General features: G+C 33.5%; 4 non-coding genes across 4 annotated transcripts in view; all 4 read left to right on the top strand.

Annotated features, from left to right (window-relative positions):
* LOC119558796 overlaps window positions 1-2,939 on the top strand; it is a 3,971-nt gene extending 1,032 nt beyond the window's left edge. The window contains exon 1 of the ribosomal RNA XR_005220444.1: window positions 1-2,939. This exon is cut by the window's left edge and continues 1,032 nt beyond it. This is a non-coding gene — a ribosomal RNA (large subunit ribosomal RNA).
* Window positions 2,940-9,521: 6,582 nt separating this feature from the next.
* LOC119558791 lies at window positions 9,522-11,516 on the top strand. Its single transcript, XR_005220440.1, has one exon. It is a non-coding gene; the product is annotated as a small subunit ribosomal RNA (ribosomal RNA).
* Window positions 11,517-12,175: 659 nt separating this feature from the next.
* Window positions 12,176-12,354, top strand: LOC119558803. Its single transcript, XR_005220450.1, has one exon. It is a non-coding gene; the product is annotated as a 5.8S ribosomal RNA (ribosomal RNA).
* A 401-nt stretch (window positions 12,355-12,755) lies between these two features.
* On the top strand, window positions 12,756-16,726 carry LOC119558794. Its single transcript, XR_005220443.1, has one exon. It is a non-coding gene; the product is annotated as a large subunit ribosomal RNA (ribosomal RNA).
* The last annotated feature ends 8,274 nt before the right edge of the window (window positions 16,727-25,000 follow it).

Raw genomic sequence — 25,000 nt, 5'->3', positions numbered from 1 at the left:
GGGAAACCCTGATGGAAGACCGAAACAGTTCTGACGTGCAAATCGATTGTCAGAATTGAGTATAGGGGCGAAAGACCAATCGAACCATCTAGTAGCTGGTTCCTTCCGAAGTTTCCCTCAGGATAGCTGGTGCATTTTAATGTTATATAAAATAATCTTATCTGGTAAAGCGAATGATTAGAGGCCTTAGGGTCGAAACGATCTTAACCTATTCTCAAACTTTAAATGGGTAAGAACCTTAACTTTCTTGATATGAAGTTCAAGGTTATGATATAATGTGCCCAGTGGGCCACTTTTGGTAAGCAGAACTGGCGCTGTGGGATGAACCAAACGTAATGTTACGGTGCCCAAATTAACAACTCATGCAGATACCATGAAAGGCGTTGGTTGCTTAAAACAGCAGGACGGTGATCATGGAAGTCGAAATCCGCTAAGGAGTGTGTAACAACTCACCTGCCGAAGCAACTAGCCCTTAAAATGGATGGCGCTTAAGTTGTATACCTATACATTACCGCTAAAGTAGATGATTTATATTACTTGTGATATAAATTTTGAAACTTTAGTGAGTAGGAAGGTACAATGGTATGCGTAGAAGTGTTTGGCGTAAGCCTGCATGGAGCTGCCATTGGTACAGATCTTGGTGGTAGTAGCAAATAATCGAATGAGACCTTGGAGGACTGAAGTGGAGAAGGGTTTCGTGTGAACAGTGGTTGATCACGAGTTAGTCGGTCCTAAGTTCAAGGCGAAAGCCGAAAATTTTCAAGTAAAACACAAATGCCATACAAATATAATTATATTATATAAATCAAGCTAATTAATATACTTGAATAATTTTGAACGAAAGGGAATACGGTTCCAATTCCGTAACCTGTTGAGTATCCGTTTGTTATTAAATATGGGCCTCGTGCTCATCCTGGCAACAGGAACGACCATAAAGAAGCCGTCGAGAGATATCGGAAGAGTTTTCTTTTCTGTTTTATAGCCGTACTACCATGGAAGTCTTTCGCAGAGAGATATGGTAGATGGGCTAGAAGAGCATGACATATACTGTTGTGTCGATATTTTCTCCTCGGACCTTGAAAATTTATGGTGGGGACACGCAAACTTCTCAACAGGCCGTACCAATATCCGCAGCTGGTCTCCAAGGTGAAGAGTCTCTAGTCGATAGAATAATGTAGGTAAGGGAAGTCGGCAAATTAGATCCGTAACTTCGGGATAAGGATTGGCTCTGAAGATTGAGATAGTCGGGCTTGATTGGGAAACAATAACATGGTTTATGTGCTCGTTCTGGGTAAATAGAGTGTCTGGCATTTATGTTGGTCACTTGTTCCCCGGATAGTTTAGTTACGTAGCCAATTGTGGAACTTTCTTGCTAAAATTTTTAAGAATACTAATTGGGTTAAACCAATTAGTTCTTATTAATTATAACGATTATCAATTAACAATCAATTCAGAACTGGCACGGACTTGGGGAATCCGACTGTCTAATTAAAACAAAGCATTGTGATGGCCCTAGCGGGTGTTGACACAATGTGATTTCTGCCCAGTGCTCTGAATGTCAAAGTGAAGAAATTCAAGTAAGCGCGGGTCAACGGCGGGAGTAACTATGACTCTCTTAAGGTAGCCAAATGCCTCGTCATCTAATTAGTGACGCGCATGAATGGATTAACGAGATTCCTACTGTCCCTATCTACTATCTAGCGAAACCACAGCCAAGGGAACGGGCTTGGAATAATTAGCGGGGAAAGAAGACCCTTTTGAGCTTGACTCTAATCTGGCAGTGTAAGGAGACATAAGAGGTGTAGAATAAGTGGGAGATATTAGACTTCGGTTTGGTATCGCCAATGAAATACCACTACTCTTATTGTTTCCTTACTTACTTGATTAAATGGAACGTGTATCATTTCCTAGCCATTATACGGATATATTTATTATATCTTATGGTATTGGGTTTTGATGCAAGCTTCTTGATCAAAGTATCACGAGTTTGTTATATAATCGCAAACAAATTCTTTAATAAAACGGTGCATTTATGTATTTTTGATTTGAAAATTTGGTATAACTCCAATTACTCAGGTATGATCCAATTCAAGGACATTGCCAGGTAGGGAGTTTGACTGGGGCGGTACATCTCTCAAATAATAACGGAGGTGTCCCAAGGCCAGCTCAGTGCGGACAGAAACCACACATAGAGCAAAAGGGCAAATGCTGACTTGATCTCGGTGTTCAGTACACACAGGGACAGCAAAAGCTCGGCCTATCGATCCTTTTGGTTTAAAGAGTTTTTAACAAGAGGTGTCAGAAAAGTTACCATAGGGATAACTGGCTTGTGGCGGCCAAGCGTTCATAGCGACGTCGCTTTTTGATCCTTCGATGTCGGCTCTTCCTATCATTGTGAAGCAAAATTCACCAAGCGTTGGATTGTTCACCCATGCAAGGGAACGTGAGCTGGGTTTAGACCGTCGTGAGACAGGTTAGTTTTACCCTACTAATGACAAAACGTTGTTGCGACAGCATTCCTGCGTAGTACGAGAGGAACCGCAGGTACGGACCAATGGCACAATACTTGTTCGAGCGAACAGTGGTATGACGCTACGTCCGTTGGATTATGCCTGAACGCCTCTAAGGTCGTATCCGTGCTGGACTGCAATGATAAATAAGGGGCAATTTGCATTGTATGGCTTCTAAACCATTTAAAGTTTATAATTTACTTTATAAACGACAATGGATGTGATGCCAATGTAATTTGTAACATAGTAAATTGGGAGGATCTTTGATCACCTGATGCCGCGCTAGTTACATATAAAAGCATTATTTAATACAATGACAAAGCCTAGAATCAATTGTAAACGACTTTTGTAACAGGCAAGGTGTTGTAAGTGGTTGAGCAGCTGCCATACTGCGATCCACTGAAGCTTATCCTTTGCTTGATGATTCGATAATAAAGATGTTGCAAGCGGGCATAATCATTATGCTTGCTTGCAGCATCGCACGCCACTTTGTTTGTGGTGTGTAAGGTAGGGAAGAAGAAATATAAAAGACCTAAATTGGAAACATCAATATATAAGTAAATATTGAACAAACAAAATGTATCGTCATCTTATTAGTGACGCGATGATAAAGTGGCAAACATATTCCATGTATAAATATTCCTATGGTATTAAAATTCAAGTAAAGAGGACATATATAAAAGTTTGTATATATGGTTCATTCAATGGTAGCAGCGGTTGGTTGGTTGGTGTCTGCTCCTCTTATTGTTCAAAACTTATGTTATGGTAGCAAGTCTATATCGTCATATTATTAGTGACGCGAAAAAGTAGTGGCAAAACATATTCCATGTATAAATAAATATTCCTATGGTATTGAAATTCAAGTAAAGAGGCCATTCAAGTAAAGAGGACTTATATAAATATAAGTATATATAATGGTAGCAGCGCGGTTGGTTGGTTGGTGTGTCTGCTCCTCTTATTGTTCAAAACTTATGTTATGGTAGCAAGACTGTATCGTCATATTATTAGTGACGCGAAAAAGTAGTGGCAAAACATATTCCATGTATAAATATTCCTATGGTATTGAAATTCAACTAAAGAGGACATATAAAATTACTATCAATGGTAGCAGTGGTTGGTTGGTTGGTGGTTGGTTGGCGGCTGCTCCTATTATTGTTCAAGACTTATGTTATGGTAGCAAGTCTGTATCGTCATATTAATTATTAGTGACGCGAAAAAGTAGTGGAAATCATATTCCATGTATAAATAGATTCCTATGGTAATGAAATTTTCAAGTAAAGAGAGGACCATTCAAGTAAGAGGACATATAAAAAGTAAGTATATGTTCCTCCAATGGTAGCAGTGGTTGGTTGGTTGGCGGCTGATCCTCTTATTGTTCAAAACTTATTTTATCAATATGAGTTTGGCAATACAATAAAGAAGACCAATCTAATCCATATAAAACTAAATGTATTATATGGATATGCTTAGGAAACCCATATATTCATAAAAAAAAATTATGTATAGAAAATTATACATATATCTTTTATATAAATGAATCGTATGGATATCGCCTTATGGTAGGTATAATAACTTTTTAAGGCATAATAATGTATAATATAGAAAATATACATTGAAATATAAATGCATTTTTATAGATATGGCGGCATATAAGTGCCATATACACAAGAATAAATAATAGAATTTACCAATATATAATTAAAATGAGATATATAAACCTAGTGAGGGGCTGCACTAGTATATGAATCGTATGGATATGGCTTATAGGTATAATACCTATAAGGCATAATAATGTATAATATAATAAATATAAATTAAGATATGAATGAATTATATAAATATGGCATAGAAATGCCATATACATACATAAGAATAAATGGTAGAATTTACCCATATATCACTGAAACACGATATATAAACCTAATGATAGCTGGCACTAGTACTGTAAACATGCACGCAATAGTGCGTGGGGTAAAAAACTACTATAGGGAGGTGGTCGTTGGCGGGCCCCTCCTCGTATTGGTCAAAACTTATGTTATGCATATGAATTTGTCAATACTATATAGAACGCCAAGCATATCCATATAAACTATGGATATGCATAGAAATCCATACAAAAGTAAAAAAAAATTATGTATAGAAAAATATACATATATTTATATAAGTGAATCGTATGGATATGGCTTATAGGTATAATACCTATAAGGCATAATAATGTATAACAAGTAAATATACATTGAAATGTGAATGCATTGTATGGATATGGCATATAAATGCCATATATATAGAAATAAATTGTATATCAATGATATAACAATTATAAACCTAGTGAGGGGCGGCACTAGTGAATGAATCGTATGGATATGGCTTATAGGTATAATACCTATAAGGCATAATAATGTATAATATAATAAATATACATTAAGATATGAATGGATTGTATAAATATGGCATAGAAATGCCATATACATAAGAATAAATGGTAGAATTTACCCATATATCACTGAAACACGATATATAAACCTAGTGATAGCTGGCACTAGTACTGTAAACAGGCACGCAATAGTGCGTGGGGTAAAAAACTACTATAGGGAGGTGGTCGTTGGCGGGCCCCTCCTCGTATTGGTCAAAACTTATGTTATGCATATGAATTTGTCAATACTATATAGAACGCCAAGCATATCCATATAAACTATGGATATGCATAGAAATCCATACAAAAGTAAAAAAAAATTATGTATAGAAAAATATACATATATTTATATAAGTGAATCGTATGGATATGGCTTATAGGTATAATACCTATAAGGCATAATAATGTATAACAAGTAAATATACATTGAAATGTGAATGCATTGTATGGATATGGCATATAAATGCCATATATATAGAAATAAATTGTATATCAATGATATAACAATTATAAACCTAGTGAGGGGCGGCACTAGTGAATGAATCGTATGGATATGGCTTATAGGTATAATACCTATAAGGCATAATAATGTATAATATAATAAATATACATTAAGATATGAATGGATTGTATAAATATGGCATAGAAATGCCATATACATAAGAATAAATGGTAGAATTTACCCATATATCACTGAAACACGATATATAAACCTAGTGATAGCTGGCACTAGTACTGTAAACAGGCACGCAATAGTGCGTGGGGTAAAAAACTACTATAGGGAGGTGGTCGTTGGCGGGCCCCTCCTCGTATTGGTCAAAACTTATGTTATGCATATGAATTTGTCAATACTATATAGAACGCCAAGCATATCCATATAAACTATGGATATGCATAGAAAACCATACAAAAGTAAAAAAAAATTATGTATAGAAAAATATACATATATTTATATAAGTGAATCGTATGGATATGGCTTATAGGTATAATACCTATAAGGCATAATAATGTATAACAAGTAAATATACATTGAAATGTGAATGCATTGTATGGATATGGCATATAAATGCCATATATATAGAAATAAATTGTATATCAATGATATAACAATTATAAACCTAGTGAGGGGCGGCACTAGTGAATGAATCGTATGGATATGGCTTATAGGTATAATACCTATAAGGCATAATAATGTATAATATAATAAATATACATTAAGATATGAATGGATTGTATAAATATGGCATAGAAATGCCATATACATAAGAATAAATGGTAGAATTTACCCATATATCACTGAAACACGATATATAAACCTAGTGATAGCTGGCACTAGTACTGTAAACAGGCACGCAATAGTGCGTGGGGTAAAAAACTACTATAGGGAGGTGGTCGTTGGCGGGCCCCTCCTCGTATTGGTCAAAACTTATGTTATGCATATGAATTTGTCAATACTATATAGAACGCCAAGCATATCCATATAAACTATGGATATGCATAGAAAACCATACAAAAGTAAAAAAAATTATGTATAGAAAAATATACATATATTTATATAAGTGAATCGTATGGATATGGCTTATAGGTATAATACCTATAAGGCATAATAATGTATAACAAGTAAATATACATTGAAATGTGAATGCATTGTATGGATATGGCATATAAATGCCATATATATAGAAATAAATTGTATATCAATGATATAACAATTATAAACCTAGTGAGGGGCGGCACTAGTGAATGAATCGTATGGATATGGCTTATAGGTATAATACCTATAAGGCATAATAATGTATAATATAATAAATATACATTAAGATATGAATGGATTGTATAAATATGGCATAGAAATGCCATATACATAAGAATAAATGGTAGAATTTACCCATATATCACTGAAACACGATATATAAACCTAGTGATAGCTGGCACTAGTACTGTAAACAGGCACGCAATAGTGCGTGGGGTAAAAAACTACTATAGGGAGGTGGTCGTTGGCGGGCCCCTCCTCGTATTGGTCAAAACTTATGTTATGCATATGAATTTGTCAATACTATATAGAACGCCAAGCATATCCATATAAACTATGGATATGCATAGAAATCCATACAAAAGTAAAAAAAAATTATGTATAGAAAAATATACATATATTTATATAAGTGAATCGTATGGATATGGCTTATAGGTATAATACCTATAAGGCATAATAATGTATAACAAGTAAATATACATTGAAATGTGAATGCATTGTATGGATATGGCATATAAATGCCATATATATAGAAATAAATTGTATATCAATGATATAACAATTATAAACCTAGTGAGGGGCGGCACTAGTGAATGAATCGTATGGATATGGCTTATAGGTATAATACCTATAAGGCATAATAATGTATAATATAATAAATATACATTAAGATATGAATGGATTGTATAAATATGGCATAGAAATGCCATATACATAAGAATAAATGGTAGAATTTACCCATATATCACTGAAACACGATATATAAACCTAGTGATAGCTGGCACTAGTACTGTAAACAGGCACGCAATAGTGCGTGGGGTAAAAAACTACTATAGGGAGGTGGTCGTTGGCGGGCCCCTCCTCGTATTGGTCAAAACTTATGTTATGCATATGAATTTGTCAATACTATATAGAACGCCAAGCATATCCATATAAACTATGGATATGCATAGAAAACCATACAAAAGTAAAAAAAAATTATGTATAGAAAAATATACATATATTTATATAAGTGAATCGTATGGATATGGCTTATAGGTATAATACCTATAAGGCATAATAATGTATAACAAGTAAATATACATTGAAATGTGAATGCATTGTATGGATATGGCATATAAATGCCATATATATAGAAATAAATTGTATATCAATGATATAACAATTATAAACCTAGTGAGGGGCGGCACTAGTGAATGAATCGTATGGATATGGCTTATAGGTATAATACCTATAAGGCATAATAATGTATAATATAATAAATATACATTAAGATATGAATGGATTGTATAAATATGGCATAGAAATGCCATATACATAAGAATAAATGGTAGAATTTACCCATATATCACTGAAACATGATATATAAACCTAGTGATAGCTGGCACTAGTACTGTAAACAGGCACGCAGTAGTGCGTGGGGTAAAAAACTACTATAGGGAGGTGGTCGTTGGCGGGCCCCTCCTCGTATTGGTCAAAACTTATGTTATGCGTAAACATATGATTTTGTCAATACTATAAAGAAAACTTGTTTTGTACATACAAAACTAAATGAATTATATGGATATTGAAAAATAAATGGCATTATATCCATATAATGAAAATATACTTGTATTCTCTTATTATAAGAGAGAATACCGTATAGTTGGTTGGCAAAGACAATTGAAAATACCCGAATTGCAGATGATGGGTTCAAAAACTACTATAGGGTGGTGTAGCAAATAATATGAAGATGATATATCCATATAATGGATATACACTAGTATTCTCTTATTATAATAGAGAATACCATATAAATGGTTGGCAAAGACAATTGAAAATACCCGAATTGAAGTTGACGGGTTCAAAAACTATTATAGGGTGATGTAGCAAATAAAATAATGAAGATATATCCATATAATGGAATTATATGTGTATTCTCTTATTATATGAGAGAGTACCAAACGGTTGATTGGCAAAGACAATTGAAAATACCCGAATTAAAGATATTGGGTCCAAAAACTACTATAGGATGGTCAATGGGCCGGCCATCTACTATTGACGTGACAAAATACTGTCTGTCGGTAGAGAAGATATTAATCCGTCAAATTTGTTTCTTTATTCATTTATGAATATGAGACTTGGCTCCACGGTTAATATTTTAAGCCCAAAGATAATAATGTTGAAACAAAGGCCAAGGTTTCTATTATACATAGAATAACAAATTGTTTCCGAACTTTATCGTTAATCCAAATAAATAATTACAATTGAGGCAGGCTAATAATGATATATATTTTGTATTGATAATCTTGATATATATGTATATTGGTCTGCCATTATCACATACTGAGTTATGTGATAATTCCCTGCGGGGATAAATTAAAAGAGGTGTCCCTATATTAAAAGAAAATAATATATATATATATTATTTTTTCTAACGTACATATCATATATGCGCTCGGTTTTATATTATATATTACCAAAGAGTCTTATATGAATATATACAGATAAATTTTAAATTTATCATCAAAATACAAATGATTTAATTCAATATTTTATATTGGTTAAACAAAAATTGTACATGTGTGGATACAATAATGACGTATGTCGAACAAAAAAGATATTTTAGAATGAAATATGCAAATATAAAGAAAATTATTACGTATTACGAAAAAAAATATTGTGTTTTTAACATCAATAATTAAAAAACTTGTTATTATTAGTGGCGGAACAAGTATATATTGTGAAAACAACAAACGTATACGAATGCTATATAAAAATGGCCGTATTCGATAGAAAACAATCTATAAAATTTATATTGCTAATTTCTATTCAAAAATATGAATGAAATATGAATAAAAACATTATTCTGGTTGATCCTGCCAGTAGTTATATGCTTGTCTCAAAGATTAAGCCATGCATGTCTAAGTACACACGAATTAAAAGTGAAACCGCAAAAGGCTCATTATATCAGTTATGGTTCCTTAGATCGTTAACAGTTACTTGGATAACTGTGGTAATTCTAGAGCTAATACATGCAATTAAAACATGAACCTTATGGGACATGTGCTTTTATTAGGCTAAAACCAAGCGATCGCAAGATCGTTATATTGGTTGAACTCTAGATAACATGCAGATCGTATGGTCTTGTACCGACGACAGATCTTTCAAATGTCTGCCCTATCAACTTTTGATGGTAGTATCTAGGACTACCATGGTTGCAACGGGTAACGGGGAATCAGGGTTCGATTCCGGAGAGGGAGCCTGAGAAACGGCTACCACATCTAAGGAAGGCAGCAGGCGCGTAAATTACCCACTCCCAGCTCGGGGAGGTAGTGACGAAAAATAACAATACAGGACTCATATCCGAGGCCCTGTAATTGGAATGAGTACACTTTAAATCCTTTAACAAGGACCAATTGGAGGGCAAGTCTGGTGCCAGCAGCCGCGGTAATTCCAGCTCCAATAGCGTATATTAAAGTTGTTGCGGTTAAAACGTTCGTAGTTGAACTTGTGCTTCATACGGGTAGTACAACTTACAATTGTGGTTAGTACTATACCTTTATGTATGTAAGCGTATTACCGGTGGAGTTCTTACATGTGCTTAGATACTTGTATTTTTTCATATGTTCCTCCTATTTAAAAACCTGCATTAGTGCTCTTAAACGAGTGTTATTGTGGGCCGGTACAATTACTTTGAACAAATTAGAGTGCTTAAAGCAGGCTTCAAATGCCTGAATATTCTGTGCATGGGATAATGAAATAAGACCTCTGTTCTGCTTTCATTGGTTTTCAGATCAAGAGGTAATGATTAATAGAAGCAGTTTGGGGGCATTAGTATTACGACGCGAGAGGTGAAATTCTTGGACCGTCGTAAGACTAACTTAAGCGAAAGCATTTGCCAAAGATGTTTTCATTAATCAAGAACGAAAGTTAGAGGTTCGAAGGCGATCAGATACCGCCCTAGTTCTAACCATAAACGATGCCAGCTAGCAATTGGGTGTAGCTACTTTTATGGCTCTCTCAGTCGCTTCCCGGGAAACCAAAGCTTTTGGGCTCCGGGGGAAGTATGGTTGCAAAGCTGAAACTTAAAGGAATTGACGGAAGGGCACCACCAGGAGTGGAGCCTGCGGCTTAATTTGACTCAACACGGGAAAACTTACCAGGTCCGAACATAAGTGTGTAAGACAGATTGATAGCTCTTTCTCGAATCTATGGGTGGTGGTGCATGGCCGTTCTTAGTTCGTGGAGTGATTTGTCTGGTTAATTCCGATAACGAACGAGACTCAAATATATTAAATAGATATCTTCAGGATTATGGTGTTGAAGCTTATATAGCCTTCATTCATGGTGGCAGTAAAATGTTTATTGTGTTTGAATGTGTTTATATAAGTGGAGCCGTACCTGTTGGTTTGTCCCATTATAAGGACACTAGCTTCTTAAATGGACAAATTGCGTCTAGCAATAATGAGATTGAGCAATAACAGGTCTGTGATGCCCTTAGATGTCCTGGGCTGCACGCGCGCTACAATGAAAGTATCAACGTGTATTTCCTAGACCGAGAGGTCCGGGTAAACCGCTGAACCACTTTCATGCTTGGGATTGTGAACTGAAACTGTTCACATGAACTTGGAATTCCCAGTAAGTGTGAGTCATTAACTCGCATTGATTACGTCCCTGCCCTTTGTACACACCGCCCGTCGCTACTACCGATTGAATTATTTAGTGAGGTCTCCGGACGTGATCACTGTGACGCCTTGTGTGTTACGGTTGTTTCGCAAAAGTTGACCGAACTTGATTATTTAGAGGAAGTAAAAGTCGTAACAAGGTTTCCGTAGGTGAACCTGCGGAAGGATCATTATTGTTTAATATCCTTACCGTTAATAAAAAAATTTGTTTTTATTATAATAATATAATATATTATAGTAATACAAATAAAATATAAATTGCCAAAAATATGATCTTTTATAGATCAAATATAAAATTTCGAACAAGCAAATCGAAATAATAATTGTAATAATAAATATATTATTGCATTAAATAAGAGATAAATAAATAAGCAAAAGCAAACAAATAACAAATTCGAACAAGCAAATCGAAATTATTAAATTTATTTAATATTATTATTATATTGTATATTAAATGCAATTAATTAATAAAACACTGTGTGTATATGGACCATAATATACACGCGTTGCGATATGTATTGTTCATCTCAGTTATGCGCATACATTGGATAATGCAACAACCTAAAATGTACAATGTTGTACCTGATTATTACAGGTTAATGTTTTATATAAATTTCAATATATATCGCTAAAAAAAAGTATTAATACCGTAAATGCCATTTAAAAAATACTTGATATATTATTGGTTATATGAAACTAAGACATTTCGCAGCATTCGTTTTAGGTATAAAAATCAATTTATTGAAGGAATTGATATATGCCAGTAAAATGGTGTATTTTTAATTTCTTTCAATAAAAACATATATGACAAAATTACCAAACCAATATATAAAACTCTAAGCGGTGGATCACTCGGCTCATGGGTCGATGAAGAACGCAGCAAACTGTGCGTCATCGTGTGAACTGCAGGACACATGAACATCGACATTTTGAACGCATATCGCAGTCCATGCTGTTATGTACTTTAATTAATTTTATAGTGCTGCTTGGACTACATATGGTTGAGGGTTGTAAGACTATGCTAATTAAGTTGTTTATATAAATTTTATAATGAAATTTTATAAGCATATGGTATATTATTGGATAATAATAATTTAATTATTATATTATTCATAATATTAACAAATATATGAAAAACATTATCTCACATTAGTAAATAATTTGAATGTGAAAAACGAAGAGAAATATTTTCTTTTTCAATCAAATAATACTGAGAAATGTCTAGCATAAAAAATTTATCTAGAATTGTCTCTTATTAAAGATTAGTAAATAGAAAGCCGTTGACAATATTATTATTCTTCGTTGATTCGTTAGACCAAACAAATGCCATACAAATATATAAAATATATAACGAATTTAATAAAATGTTTTATCATTATATATAAAGAATTAATTGCAAAAAAAGTTATACACAACCTCAACTCATATGGGACTACCCCCTGAATTTAAGCATATTAATTAGGGGAGGAAAAGAAACTAACCAGGATTTTCTTAGTAGCGGCGAGCGAAAAGAAATCAGTTCAGCACTAAGTCACTTTGTCTATATGGCAAATGTGAGATGCAGTGTATGGAGCGTCAATATTCTAGTATGAGAAATTAACGATTTAAGTCCTTCTTAAATGAGGCCATTTACCCATAGAGGGTGCCAGGCCCGTATAACGTTAATGATTACTAGATGATGTTTCCAAAGAGTCGTGTTGCTTGATAGTGCAGCACTAAGTGGGTGGTAAACTCCATCTAAAACTAAATATAACCATGAGACCGATAGTAAACAAGTACCGTGAGGGAAAGTTGAAAAGAACTCTGAATAGAGAGTTAAACAGTACGTGAAACTGCTTAGAGGTTAAGCCCGATGAACCTGAATATCCGTTATGGAAAATTCATCATTAAAATTGTAATATTTAAACAATATTATGATAATAGTGTGCATTTTTTCCATATAAGGACATTGTAATCTATTAGCATACAAAATTTATCATAAAATATAACTTATAGTTTATTCAAATTAATTTGCTTGCATTTTAACACAGAATAAATGTTATTAATTTGATAAAGTGCTGATAGATTTATATGAATACAGTGCGTTAATTTTTCGGAATTATATAATGGCATAATTATCATTGATTTTTGTGTTTATTATATGCACTTGTATGATTAACAATGCGAAAGATTCAGGATACCTTCGGGACCCGTCTTGAAACACGGACCAAGGAGTCTAACATATGTGCAAGTTATTGGGATATAAACCTAATAGCGTAATTAACTTGACTAATAATGGGATTAGTTTTTTAACTATTTATAGCTAATTAACACAATCCCGGGGCGTTCTATATAGTTATGTATAATGATATTTATATTATTTATGCCTCTAACTGGAACGTACCTTGAGCATATATGCTGTGACCCGAAAGATGGTGAACTATACTTGATCAGGTTGAAGTCAGGGGAAACCCTGATGGAAGACCGAAACAGTTCTGACGTGCAAATCGATTGTCAGAATTGAGTATAGGGGCGAAAGACCAATCGAACCATCTAGTAGCTGGTTCCTTCCGAAGTTTCCCTCAGGATAGCTGGTGCATTTTAATGTTATATAAAATAATCTTATCTGGTAAAGCGAATGATTAGAGGCCTTAGGGTCGAAACGATCTTAACCTATTCTCAAACTTTAAATGGGTAAGAACCTTAACTTTCTTGATATGAAGTTCAAGGTTATGATATAATGTGCCCAGTGGGCCACTTTTGGTAAGCAGAACTGGCGCTGTGGGATGAACCAAACGTAATGTTACGGTGCCCAAATTAACAACTCATGCAGATACCATGAAAGGCGTTGGTTGCTTAAAACAGCAGGACGGTGATCATGGAAGTCGAAATCCGCTAAGGAGTGTGTAACAACTCACCTGCCGAAGCAACTAGCCCTTAAAATGGATGGCGCTTAAGTTGTATACCTATACATTACCGCTAAAGTAGATGATTTATATTACTTGTGATATAAATTTTGAAACTTTAGTGAGTAGGAAGGTACAATGGTATGCGTAGAAGTGTTTGGCGTAAGCCTGCATGGAGCTGCCATTGGTACAGATCTTGGTGGTAGTAGCAAATAATCGAATGAGACCTTGGAGGACTGAAGTGGAGAAGGGTTTCGTGTGAACAGTGGTTGATCACGAGTTAGTCGGTCCTAAGTTCAAGGCGAAAGCCGAAAATTTTCAAGTAAAACACAAATGCCATACAAATATAATTATATTATATAAATCAAGCTAATTAATATACTTGAATAATTTTGAACGAAAGGGAATACGGTTCCAATTCCGTAACCTGTTGAGTATCCGTTTGTTATTAAATATGGGCCTCGTGCTCATCCTGGCAACAGGAACGACCATAAAGAAGCCGTCGAGAGATATCGGAAGAGTTTTCTTTTCTGTTTTATAGCCGTACTACCATGGAAGTCTTTCGCAGAGAGATATGGTAGATGGGCTAGAAGAGCATGACATATACTGTTGTGTCGATATTTTCTCCTCGGACCTTGAAAATTTATGGTGGGGACACGCAAACTTCTCAACAGGCCGTACCAATATCCGCAGCTGGTCTCCAAGGTGAAGAGTCTCTAGTCGATAGAATAATGTAGGTAAGGGAAGTCGGCAAATTAGATCCGTAACTTCGGGATAAGGATTGGCTCTGAAGATTGAGATAGTCGGGCTTGATTGGGAAACAATAACATGGTTTATGTGCTCGTTCTGGGTAAATAGAGTGTCTGGCATTTATGTTGGTCACTTGTTCCCCGGATAGTTTAGTTACGTAGCCAATTGTGGAACTTTCTTGCTAAAATTTTTAAGAATACTAATTGGGTTAAACCAATTAGTTCTTATTAATTATAACGATTATCAATTAACAATCAATTCAGAACTGGCACGGACTTGGGGAATCCGACTGTCTAATTAAAACAAAGCATTGTGATGGCCCTAGCGGGTGTTGACACAATGTGATTTCTGCCCAGTGCTCTGAATGTCAAAGTGAAGAAATTCAAGTAAGCGCGGGTCAACGGCGGGAGTAACTATGACTCTCTTAAGGTAGCCAAATGCCTCGTCATCTAATTAGTGACGCGCATGAATGGATTAACGAGATTCCTACTGTCCCTATCTACTATCTAGCGAAACCACAGCCAAGGGAACGGGCTTGGAATAATTAGCGGGGAAAGAAGACCCTTTTGAGCTTGACTCTAATCTGGCAGTGTAAGGAGACATAAGAGGTGTAGAATAAGTGGGAGATATTAGACTTCGGTTTGGTATCGCCAATGAAATACCACTACTCTTATTGTTTCCTTACTTACTTGATTAAATGGAACGTGTATCATTTCCTAGCCATTATACGGATATATTTATTATATCTTATGGTATTGGGTTTTGATGCAAGCTTCTTGATCAAAGTATCACGAGTTTGTTATATAATCGCAAACAAATTCTTTAATAAAACGGTGCATTTATGTATTTTTGATTTGAAAATTTGGTATAACTCCAATTACTCAGGTATGATCCAATTCAAGGACATTGCCAGGTAGGGAGTTTGACTGGGGCGGTACATCTCTCAAATAATAACGGAGGTGTCCCAAGGCCAGCTCAGTGCGGACAGAAACCACACATAGAGCAAAAGGGCAAATGCTGACTTGATCTCGGTGTTCAGTACACACAGGGACAGCAAAAGCTCGGCCTATCGATCCTTTTGGTTTAAAGAGTTTTTAACAAGAGGTGTCAGAAAAGTTACCATAGGGATAACTGGCTTGTGGCGGCCAAGCGTTCATAGCGACGTCGCTTTTTGATCCTTCGATGTCGGCTCTTCCTATCATTGTGAAGCAAAATTCACCAAGCGTTGGATTGTTCACCCATGCAAGGGAACGTGAGCTGGGTTTAGACCGTCGTGAGACAGGTTAGTTTTACCCTACTAATGACAAAACGTTGTTGCGACAGCATTCCTGCGTAGTACGAGAGGAACCGCAGGTACGGACCAATGGCACAATACTTGTTCGAGCGAACAGTGGTATGACGCTACGTCCGTTGGATTATGCCTGAACGCCTCTAAGGTCGTATCCGTGCTGGACTGCAATGATAAATAAGGGGCAATTTGCATTGTATGGCTTCTAAACCATTTAAAGTTTATAATTTACTTTATAAACGACAATGGATGTGATGCCAATGTAATTTGTAACATAGTAAATTGGGAGGATCTTTGATCACCTGATGCCGCGCTAGTTACATATAAAAGCATTATTTAATACAATGACAAAGCCTAGAATCAATTGTAAACGACTTTTGTAACAGGCAAGGTGTTGTAAGTGGTTGAGCAGCTGCCATACTGCGATCCACTGAAGCTTATCCTTTGCTTGATGATTCGATAATAAAGATGTTGCAAGCGGGCATAATCATTATGCTTGCTTGCAGCATCGCACGCCACTTTGTTTGTGGTGTGTAAGGTAGGGAAGAAGAAATATAAAAGACCTAAATTGGAAACATCAATATATAAGTAAATATTGAACAAACAAAATGTATCGTCATCTTATTAGTGACGCGATGATAAAGTGGCAAACATATTCCATGTATAAATATTCCTATGGTATTAAAATTCAAGTAAAGAGGACATATATAAAAGTTTGTATATATGGTTCATTCAATGGTAGCAGCGGTTGGTTGGTTGGTGTCTGCTCCTCTTATTGTTCAAAACTTATGTTATGGTAGCAAGTCTATATCGTCATATTATTAGTGACGCGAAAAAGTAGTGGCAAAACATATTCCATGTATAAATAAATATTCCTATGGTATTGAAATTCAAGTAAAGAGGCCATTCAAGTAAAGAGGACTTATATAAATATAAGTATATATAATGGTAGCAGCGCGGTTGGTTGGTTGGTGTGTCTGCTCCTCTTATTGTTCAAAACTTATGTTATGGTAGCAAGACTGTATCGTCATATTATTAGTGACGCGAAAAAGTAGTGGCAAAACATATTCCATGTATAAATATTCCTATGGTATTGAAATTCAACTAAAGAGGACATATAAAATTACTATCAATGGTAGCAGTGGTTGGTTGGTTGGTGGTTGGTTGGCGGCTGCTCCTATTATTGTTCAAGACTTATGTTATGGTAGCAAGTCTGTATCGTCATATTAATTATTAGTGACGCGAAAAAGTAGTGGAAATCATATTCCATGTATAAATAGATTCCTATGGTAATGAAATTTTCAAGTAAAGAGAGGACCATTCAAGTAAGAGGACATATAAAAAGTAAGTATATGTTCCTCCAATGGTAGCAGTGGTTGGTTGGTTGGCGGCTGATCCTCTTATTGTTCAAAACTTATTTTATCAATATGAGTTTGGCAATACAATAAAGAAGACCAATCTAATCCATATAAAACTAAATGTATTATATGGATATGCTTAGGAAACCCATATATTCATAAAAAAAAATTATGTATAGAAAATTATACATATATCTTTTATATAAATGAATCGTATGGATATCGCCTTATGGTAGGTATAATAACTTTTTAAGGCATAATAATGTATAATATAGAAAATATACATTGAAATATAAATGCATTTTTATAGATATGGCGGCATATAAGTGCCATATACACAAGAATAAATAATAGAATTTACCAATATATAATTAAAATGAGATATATAAACCTAGTGAGGGGCTGCACTAGTATATGAATCGTATGGATATGGCTTATAGGTATAATACCTATAAGGCATAATAATGTATAATATAATAAATATAAATTAAGATATGAATGAATTATATAAATATGGCATAGAAATGCCATATACATACATAAGAATAAATGGTAGAATTTACCCATATATCACTGAAACACGATATATAAACCTAATGATAGCTGGCACTAGTACTGTAAACATGCACGCAATAGTGCGTGGGGTAAAAAACTACTATAGGGAGGTGGTCGTTGGCGGGCCCCTCCTCGTATTGGTCAAAACTTATGTTATGCATATGAATTTGTCAATACTATATAGAACGCCAAGCATATCCATATAAACTATGGATATGCATAGAAATCCATACAAAAGTAAAAAAAAATTATGTATAGAAAAATATACATATATTTATATAAGTGAATCGTATGGATATGGCTTATAGGTATAATACCTATAAGGCATAATAATGTATAACAAGTAAATATACATTGAAATGTGAATGCATTGTATGGATATGGCATATAAATGCCATATATATAGAAATAAATTGTATATCAATGATATAACAATTATAAACCTAGTGAGGGGCGGCACTAGTGAATGAATCGTATGGATATGGCTTATAGGTATAATACCTATAAGGCATAATAATGTATAATATAATAAATATACATTAAGATATGAATGGATTGTATAAATATGGCATAGAAATGCCATATACATAAGAATAAATGGTAGAATTTACCCATATATCACTGAAACACGATATATAAACCTAGTGATAGCTGGCACTAGTACTGTAAACAGGCACGCAATAGTGCGTGGGGTAAAAAACTACTATAGGGAGGTGGTCGTTGGCGGGCCCCTCCTCGTATTGGTCAAAACTTATGTTATGCATATGAATTTGTCAATACTATATAGAACGCCAAGCATATCCATATAAACTATGGATATGCATAGAAATCCATACAAAAGTAAAAAAAAATTATGTATAGAAAAATATACATATATTTATATAAGTGAATCGTATGGATATGGCTTATAGGTATAATACCTATAAGGCATAATAATGTATAACAAGTAAATATACATTGAAATGTGAATGCATTGTATGGATATGGCATATAAATGCCATATATATAGAAATAAATTGTATATCAATGATATAACAATTATAAACCTAGTGAGGGGCGGCACTAGTGAATGAATCGTATGGATATGGCTTATAGGTATAATACCTATAAGGCATAATAATGTATAATATAATAAATATACATTAAGATATGAATGGATTGTATAAATATGGCATAGAAATGCCATATACATAAGAATAAATGGTAGAATTTACCCATATATCACTGAAACACGATATATAAACCTAGTGATAGCTGGCACTAGTACTGTAAACAGGCACGCAATAGTGCGTGGGGTAAAAAACTACTATAGGGAGGTGGTCGTTGGCGGGCCCCTCCTCGTATTGGTCAAAACTTATGTTATGCATATGAATTTGTCAATACTATATAGAACGCCAAGCATATCCATATAAACTATGGATATGCATAGAAAACCATACAAAAGTAAAAAAAAATTATGTATAGAAAAATATACATATATTTATATAAGTGAATCGTATGGATATGGCTTATAGGTATAATACCTATAAGGCATAATAATGTATAACAAGTAAATATACATTGAAATGTGAATGCATTGTATGGATATGGCATATAAATGCCATATATATAGAAATAAATTGTATATCAATGATATAACAATTATAAACCTAGTGAGGGGCGGCACTAGTGAATGAATCGTATGGATATGGCTTATAGGTATAATACCTATAAGGCATAATAATGTATAATATAATAAATATACATTAAGATATGAATGGATTGTATAAATATGGCATAGAAATGCCATATACATAAGAATAAATGGTAGAATTTACCCATATATCACTGAAACACGATATATAAACCTAGTGATAGCTGGCACTAGTACTGTAAACAGGCACGCAATAGTGCGTGGGGTAAAAAACTACTATAGGGAGGTGGTCGTTGGCGGGCCCCTCCTCGTATTGGTCAAAACTTATGTTATGCATATGAATTTGTCAATACTATATAGAACGCCAAGCATATCCATATAAACTATGGATATGCATAGAAAACCATACAAAAGTAAAAAAAAATTATGTATAGAAAAATATACATATATTTATATAAGTGAATCGTATGGATATGGCTTATAGGTATAATACCTATAAGGCATAATAATGTATAACAAGTAAATATACATTGAAATGTGAATGCATTGTATGGATATGGCATATAAATGCCATATATATAGAAATAAATTGTATATCAATGATATAACAATTATAAACCTAGTGAGGGGCGGCACTAGTGAATGAATCGTATGGATATGGCTTATAGGTATAATACCTATAAGGCATAATAATGTATAATATAATAAATATACATTAAGATATGAATGGATTGTATAAATATGGCATAGAAATGCCATATACATAAGAATAAATGGTAGAATTTACCCATATATCACTGAAACACGATATATAAACCTAGTGATAGCTGGCACTAGTACTGTAAACAGGCACGCAATAGTGCGTGGGGTAAAAAACTACTATAGGGAGGTGGTCGTTGGCGGGCCCCTCCTCGTATTGGTCAAAACTTATGTTATGCATATGAATTTGTCAATACTATATAGAACGCCAAGCATATCCATATAAACTATGGATATGCATAGAAATCCATACAAAAGTAAAAAAAAATTATGTATAGAAAAATATACATATATTTATATAAGTGAATCGTATGGATATGGCTTATAGGTATAATACCTATAAGGCATAATAATGTATAACAAGTAAATATACATTGAAATGTGAATGCATTGTATGGATATGGCATATAAATGCCATATATATAGAAATAAATTGTATATCAATGATATAACAATTATAAACCTAGTGAGGGGCGGCACTAGTGAATGAATCGTATGGATATGGCTTATAGGTATAATACCTATAAGGCATAATAATGTATAATATAATAAATATACATTAAGATATGAATGGATTGTATAAATATGGCATAGAAATGCCATATACATAAGAATAAATGGTAGAATTTACCCATATATCACTGAAACACGATATATAAACCTAGTGATAGCTGGCACTAGTACTGTAAACAGGCACGCAATAGTGCGTGGGGTAAAAAACTACTATAGGGAGGTGGTCGTTGGCGGGCCCCTCCTCGTATTGGTCAAAACTTATGTTATGCATATGAATTTGTCAATACTATATAGAACGCCAAGCATATCCATATAAACTATGGATATGCATAGAAAACCATACAAAAGTAAAAAAAAATTATGTATAGAAAAATATACATATATTTATATAAGTGAATCGTATGGATATGGCTTATAGGTATAATACCTATAAGGCATAATAATGTATAACAAGTAAATATACATTGAAATGTGAATGCATTGTATGGATATGGCATATAAATGCCATATATATAGAAATAAATTGTATATCAATGATATAACAATTATAAACCTAGTGAGGGGCGGCACTAGTGAATGAATCGTATGGATATGGCTTATAGGTATAATACCTATAAGGCATAATAATGTATAATATAATAAATATACATTAAGATATGAATGGATTGTATAAATATGGCATAGAAATGCCATATACATAAGAATAAATGGTAGAATTTACCCATATATCACTGAAACACGATATATAAACCTAGTGATAGCTGGCACTAGTACTGTAAACAGGCACGCAATAGTGCGTGGGGTAAAAAACTACTATAGGGAGGTGGTCGTTGGCGGGCCCCTCCTCGTATTGGTCAAAACTTATGTTATGCATATGAATTTGTCAATACTATATAGAACGCCAAGCATATCCATATAAACTATGGATATGCATAGAAAACCATACAAAAGTAAAAAAAAATTATGTATAGAAAAATATACATATATTTATATAAGTGAATCGTATGGATATGGCTTATAGGTATAATACCTATAAGGCATAATAATGTATAACAAGTAAATATACATTGAAATGTGAATGCATTGTATGGATATGGCATATAAATGCCATATATATAGAAATAAATTGTATATCAATGATATAACAATTATAAACCTAGTGAGGGGCGGCACTAGTGAATGAATCGTATGGATATGGCTTATAGGTATAATACCTATAAGGCATAATAATGTATAATATAATAAATATACATTAAGATATGAATGGATTGTATAAATATGGCATAGAAATGCCATATACATAAGAATAAATGGTAGAATTTACCCATATATCACTGAAACACGATATATAAACCTAGTGATAGCTGGCACTAGTACTGTAAACAGGCACGCAATAGTGCGTGGGGTAAAAAACTACTATAGGGAGGTGGTCGTTGGCGGGCCCCTCCTCGTATTGGTCAAAACTTATGTTATGCATATGAATTTGTCAATACTATATAGAACGCCAAGCATATCCATATAAACTATGGATATGCATAGAAATCCATACAAAAAAAAAAAAATTATGTATAGAAAAATATACATATATTTATATAAGTGAATCGTATGGATATGGCTTATAGGTATAATACCTATAAGGCATAATAATGTATAACAAGTAAATATACATTGAAATGTGAATGCATTGTATGGATATGGCATATAAATGCCATATATATAGAAATAAATTGTATATCAATGATATAACAATTATAAACCTAGTGAGGGGCGGCACTAGTGAATGAATCGTATGGATATGGCTTATAGGTATAATACCTATAAGGCATAATAATGTATAATATAATAAATATACATTAAGATATGAATGGATTGTATAAATATGGCATAGAAATGCCATATACATAAGAATAAATGGTAGAATTTACCCATATATCACTGAAACACGATATATAAACCTAGTGATAGCTGGCACTAGTACTGTAAACAGGCACGCAATAGTGCGTGGGGTAAAAAACTACTATAGGGAGGTGGTCGTTGGCGGGCCCCTCCTCGTATTGGTCAAAACTTATGTTATGCATATGAATTTGTCAATACTATATAGAACGCCAAGCATATCCATATAAACTATGGATATGCATAGAAATCCATACAAAAGTAAAAAAAAATTATGTATAGAAAAATATACATATATTTATATAAGTGAATCGTATGGATATGGCTTATAGGTATAATACCTATAAGGCATAATAATGTATAACAAGTAAATATACATTGAAATGTGAATGCATTGTATGGATATGGCATATAAATGCCATATATATAGAAATAAATTGTATATCAATGATATAACAATTATAAACCTAGTGAGGGGCGGCACTAGTGAATGAATCGTATGGATATGGCTTATAGGTATAATACCTATAAGGCATAATAATGTATAATATAATAAATATACATTAAGATATGAATGGATTGTATAAATATGGCATAGAAATGCCATATACATAAGAATAAATGGTAGAATTTACCCATATATCACTGAAACATGATATATAAACCTAGTGATAGCTGGCACTAGTACTGTAAACAGGCACGCAGTAGTGCGTGGGGTAAAAAACTACTATAGGGAGGTGGTCGTTGGCGGGCCCCTCCTCGTATTGGTCAAAACTTATGTTATGCGTAAACATATGATTTTGTCAATACTATAAAGAAAACTTGTTTTGTACATACAAAACTAAATGAATTATATGGATATTGAAAAATAAATGGCATTATATCCATATAATGAAAATATACTTGTATTCTCTTATTATAAGAGAGAATACCGTATAGTTGGTTGGCAAAGACAATTGAAAATACCCGAATTGCAGATGATGGGTTCAAAAACTACTATAGGGTGGTGTAGCAAATAATATGAAGATGATATATCCATATAATGGATATACACTAGTATTCTCTTATTATAATAGAGAATACCATATAAATGGTTGGCAAAGACAATTGAAAATACCCGAATTGAAGTTGACGGGTTCAAAAACTATTATAGGGTGATGTAGCAAATAAAATAATGAAGATATATCCATATAATGGAATTATATGTGTATTCTCTTATTATATGAGAGAGTACCAAACGGTTGATTGGCAAAGACAATTGAAAATACCCGAATTAAAGATATTGGGTCCAAAAACTACTATAGGATGGTCAATGGGCCGGCCATCTACTATTGACGTGACAAAATACTGTCTGTCGGTAGAGAAGATATTAATCCGTCAAATTTGTTTCTTTATTCATTTATGAATATGAGACTTGGCTCCACGGTTAATATTTTAAGCCCAAAGATAATAATGTTGAAACAAAGGCCAAGGTTTCTATTATACATAGAATAACAAATTGTTTCCGAACTTTATCGTTAATCCAAATAAATAATTACAATTGAGGCAGGCTAATAATGATATATATTTTGTATTGATAATCTTGATATATATGTATATTGGTCTGCCATTATCACATACTGAGTTATGTGATAATTCCCTGCGGGGATAAATTAAAAGAGGTGTCCCTATATTAAAAGAAAATAATATATATATATATTATTTTTTCTAACGTACATATCATATATGCGCTCGGTTTTATATTATATATTACCAAAGAGTCTTATATGAATATATACAGATAAATTTTAAATTTATCATCAAAATACAAATGATTTAATTCAATATTTTATATTGGTTAAACAAAAATTGTACATGTGTGGATACAATAATGACGTATGTCGAACAAAAAAGATATTTTAGAATGAAATATGCAAATATAAAGAAAATTATTACGTATTACGAAAAAAAATATTGTGTTTTTAACATCAATAATTAAAAAACTTGTTATTATTAGTGGCGGAACAAGTATATATTGTGAAAA

This window comes from Drosophila subpulchrella, unplaced genomic scaffold (genome assembly GCF_014743375.2).
Source record: "Drosophila subpulchrella strain 33 F10 #4 breed RU33 unplaced genomic scaffold, RU_Dsub_v1.1 Primary Assembly Seq140, whole genome shotgun sequence".
Taxonomy (NCBI): Eukaryota; Metazoa; Arthropoda; class Insecta; order Diptera; family Drosophilidae; genus Drosophila; species Drosophila subpulchrella.
Note: the sequence above shows the minus strand (reverse complement) of the source record. Positions and strands in the feature narration are given on the sequence as shown.